Source organism: Capra hircus, chromosome 11, assembly GCF_001704415.2.
Source record: "Capra hircus breed San Clemente chromosome 11, ASM170441v1, whole genome shotgun sequence".
In the NCBI taxonomy this organism is placed as follows: Eukaryota; Metazoa; Chordata; class Mammalia; order Artiodactyla; family Bovidae; genus Capra; species Capra hircus.
Genome location: NC_030818.1, coordinates 60088684 through 60093135, shown reverse-complemented (window position 1 = coordinate 60093135; position 4452 = coordinate 60088684). Strand labels below are relative to the sequence as shown.

At 47.7% G+C, this 4452-nt stretch overlaps 1 pseudogene; it reads left to right on the top strand.

Moving 5' to 3' along the window:
• Positions 1811-3278, top strand: LOC102174852 (annotated as a pseudogene).

The window sequence follows — 4452 nt, the reverse complement described above, 5'->3', positions numbered from 1 at the left end:
CATTTAGCTCCATGTTGTTGTTTAGTCGCTAAGTTGTGTTTGACTATTTTGAGCTCCCATGGACTGTAGCTGGCAAGGTTCCTCTGTCCATGGGATTCTCCAGGCAAGAATACTGGAGTGGGTTGCCATTGCCTTCTCCAGGGGCTCTTCCCAATCCAGAGATTGAACCCGTGTCACCTGCATTGAAGACAGATTCTTTACCACTGAGCCCCCAGGGAAGCCCATTTAGCCCCTCGGTAACCCTAGTTGTGTCAGTTTCCTGTGGCTGTGTCACATATCACTACAAGCAGTCTCTCATAGTCTTGGAGGCCAGAAGTGTGAAATCAGTGTCACTGGGTCAAAAATCAAGGTGTCACAGGCCCTTCTTGCTCTGGTTTTAGGGAAAGACTCGTTCCTCATCTCTTCCACCTCCTGGTGGCTGCTGACCTTTCTTGCTTGTGATGACATCACTCCAATCTCTGCCTCCATCTTCACATCACCTTCGCTATGTCTCTGTCAAATATCTGTCTCCCTCTCTCTTACAAAAATGTATTGATGGCATTTAGGACAACCAATAATCCAGGATTATCTCCCCATCTGAAAAGAAATCTGGAAGAAAAAAAAAAAAACAAACACATCTGCAAAGTCCCTTTATCCAGATAAAGCAGCATTTACAGGTTCCGGGTGTTTGACCTGATATCTCCAGGGCCATCACCTAGCCTACTACACTGACATTTTGTATTAATAGCTGAAGGGAAGTTCCCACGATGAGAATACCAGGAGATATCTTTTTCATTTTTCCTTTGCTGTCCTTGGAAAACATATTTATCTCTGGAAAACAAAGAAAAGCAATGACTATTTTCAAATATAACAATAGAATTGCATTTTCCAAAGACTTGTATAATAACATTTGTGATTCGTTCATAAAAGTGTTTGTCTTTATCCAGAAACTCCCACAAAATTAAGTTAATGAGCAGTGGAGATGGCAAAGCAATATTTGAGAACAAGTTGTTTTATATCTTGTACCATGAGATTCCCATCATGATCTGCAGACAGAACATAAAGCCCTTACCATTCATCACTTGCAGTCATTATCTCCTCATCATGAAACCAGGTTGTGACCTCAGAGTCCTTGCCACATGCCAGGGCACAGAACTGTGTCTGTTTCACAGTTAGAGCTGGAGTCCTACAGCCTTTGGGGGTATTTGGGGGCCCCCACGATAAGAGAAGAACAGGCATGACTAACGATAATGTAATTTTGATGCTGTTAAGTCTTCCCAAAATTTGATTTGGAGGCCCAGAATTTAAACTTGTTCTGCTTTCTGGTCTCTTAAAAACATGTGTGGGCCAGGGTGGGGCCACCAGGGGCATGGAATAGATGGAAGCTGCAGTGCGCTGGGCAGAGCTGTGCAGGCCTCAGTGGGGCCTGGGCTCCCTGAGCCATTCCTGCAGGCATGGGTTGGCCAGGACAGTGGTGACCGCCCCCGCACCCCCTGCCCCCCAATACAGCATGGATGACTGGAAGCCCAGCCCCCTCATCAAGCCCTTTGGGGTGTGGAAAAAGTGGAACGGTATCTTACTGGAAAGTAGAAACTGACCTGGGCTTCCCTGGTGGCTCAGACAGTGAAGAATCTGCCTGCAATATGGGAGACCAGAGTTCGATCCCTAGGTTGGGAAGATTCCCCTGGAGGAAGACATGGCAATCCAGTCTCTTACCTGGAGAATCCCACAGACAGAGGAGCCTGGCGGGCTACAGTCCATGGGGTCACAAAGAGTAGGAGACGAGTGAAGCGACTTAGCAGGCATGCTCACTCCTCATATAGGTGAGGCCATGGTTGCTGTTCCTCAACATGCCATCATTAAGGACAAGGGCTCCTTCCATCTCAAGGACACAGCCAAGGCTCTGCTGAGGAGGCGCGACAGCCAGGCTGGCCCTGTCCTGGGCTGGAGAGACACCTGGGCCTTTGTGGGATGAAAAGGAGGTCCTATCCTTGGGGAGAAACATTCTGACTCACCTGCCCTCTCCTCCTGCGGGGGTTCAGTTCTGCTGAAGACAGCTGTGCCACTAAGCTCAGCTGAAGAGGCAGAGATGAAGATGTGCCACTGGGCAGACACAGCCGCTGCTTCTGCAGCAAAATCAAGGGCGACGAGAACGGGTACAGCTGCAAGGACCCCAGACAACAAGGTTCAGCCCTGACCCACCCCCAGACAACAAGGTCCTCAATGCGCCTGTGGCTGTCGTTGCAGGGAACCGGCCCAGCTACCTGTGCAGGATGCTGTGTTCTCCACCCTCAGCCCGGAGGTTGTCTTTCCAGATGATAACAGTTTTCATCGATGGCTACTAATGAGGAACCTACTGCTGTGGTGGATGCTGTTTGGTCCAAGGGGCATCCAGCACACTTCCATCGGTGTCAAGAATACCCGTGTGTCTCAGCACAACAAGGCCAGCCTCACTGCCACTTTCAACCTGTTTCCGGAAGCCAGGTTTGCTGTGGTTCTGGAAGGAGGACCTGGACACTGCTGTGGATATTTTCAGTTTCCTGAGCCAATCCATCCAGCTGCTAGAGGAGGACGACGGCTTGCACTGGATCTCTCCCTGGAATGACCAGGGCTATGAACACACAGATGAGGACCCAGCGCTGCTGTGCCATATGGAGACCATGCCCTAGGCTGGGCTGGGTGCTCAGAAATCCTTGTACAAGGAGAAGCTTGAGCCCCAGTGGTCCACACTGGAAAAGCTCTGGGCTTGGGATATGTGGATGCCGATGCTGGAACAATGCCAAGGTACAGAGTGCAACATCCCTTATGTGTCCTGATCCTACCACTTGGGCATCATTGGCCTCAGCATGAACAGCTGCTTCCATGAGGATTACTCACAGAAACACAAATTCAACACAGTTCCAGATGTCCAGCTCAGGAACATGGACAGTCTGAAGAAGCACGCTTATGAAGTGGAAGTTCACAGGCTGCTCAATGAAGCCGAGGTTCTCGACCACAGCAAGAACCCTTGTGAAGACCCTTTTCCTGCCAGGCACAGAGGGCCACACCTACACTGCCTTTATCCAAATTGAGAAAGATGATGACTTCATCACCTGGACACAGCTTGTCAAGTGCCTCCATTATCTGGGACCTGGATGTGCGTGGCAACCACCGGGGCCTATGGAGATTGTTTCAGAAAAAGAAACACTTTCTGGCGGTGGGTGGCCCAGCCTCTCCCTACTCGATGAAGAAGCCACCATCAGTCTTCTTGGAGCCACCCACAAAGAGGAGGTAGCCCAGGAGCTGGAGAACAGACGTGAGAGCCTCTCCAGGAGCCTGCAGGGCTGGGTGCTGTATACCCCCAGGCAGGCTAGCCCTTCACCCAATCCTTTAGGATTTTGTAGACACTGGCAGGGGCTGGGGATGGTTTGTTTTTAACATGAGACTTAATTACTAACTCCCAGGGGAGGGTGTCCCTGCTCCAACACCTCTGTTCCTGAGTTGAAGGTCTATTTATTTGCTCCCTTGTCAGGAAAGGGCAGGAGAGTGCCTAGGAATCACTGGGATCCCTGGATACTTGATCTTGCCTGCCCTTTGTAAACTTCCTCCTCCCAGGCCGGGTTCAGAATCTAACCTATTTCCTGAGGGCCTTGGAAAGAGGCTGAAGCCTGGAGGGCCTTGTTTTTTTGTTTTTTTTTTTTGGACTGGGGTGCTACCCTGAGGGTGGGGCAGGCTCTTACTCAGGAAACTGCTGTGCCCAAACCATGGACAGGCCTAGTTGGGGCCCACTGGCTGATGCAGACTCACTCAGAGATCCTCAGACATGGAACCAGGCCTCTTCTCAGCGTCTTCTTTGTCCAGATTTCCGAAGCTGTATAAGGTAGTCATTGATTAAAAAAGGAGAAAAGCTAAAAAAAAAAACCACTAAAAAACAAAGAAAGAAACAAGTGTTCTACAACTTTATTCAAACAAAGTATTTTGACAGTTTCTTTAGTGGGAAAGAGTATTATGGATTAGATAAATATGGCCAGTTTTAATAAATGTGTAAAATCACACTTATTTTTCATAATAGTATTTGGTCTCGTGAAAATCTCATTCTTAAGTAATATATTCTGTTGATTAAGTTAAGTCTTCGGAAAGAAAGATTTAAATGAGTCTCATGAGTCATTTCATTTATGATGGGCTCAGGGTACGTTTTTATTTCTTGCCTCAGTATTTTTAAAGTAAAATTATGAGAGTAAGTTGTGAATTCCTCTTTAACCAAAAAACCTAGTTTTAAAGAAAGACATTGATTCTGATTTACTCTGTAAAATTTACAGCATACATTTTCTTTTCTTGGAAATTAAGTGTCTCAAATATGCTATTTCATGTATTCATGCAACATTTGTTTTTTGAACACCTACTATTGCCAGGCACAGTACTAGGCACTGGGAATACAAAAGTAAACAAGACCCATTCCCTGTCCTCCAGAACTGTGCAGTGTAAATGGAGTGG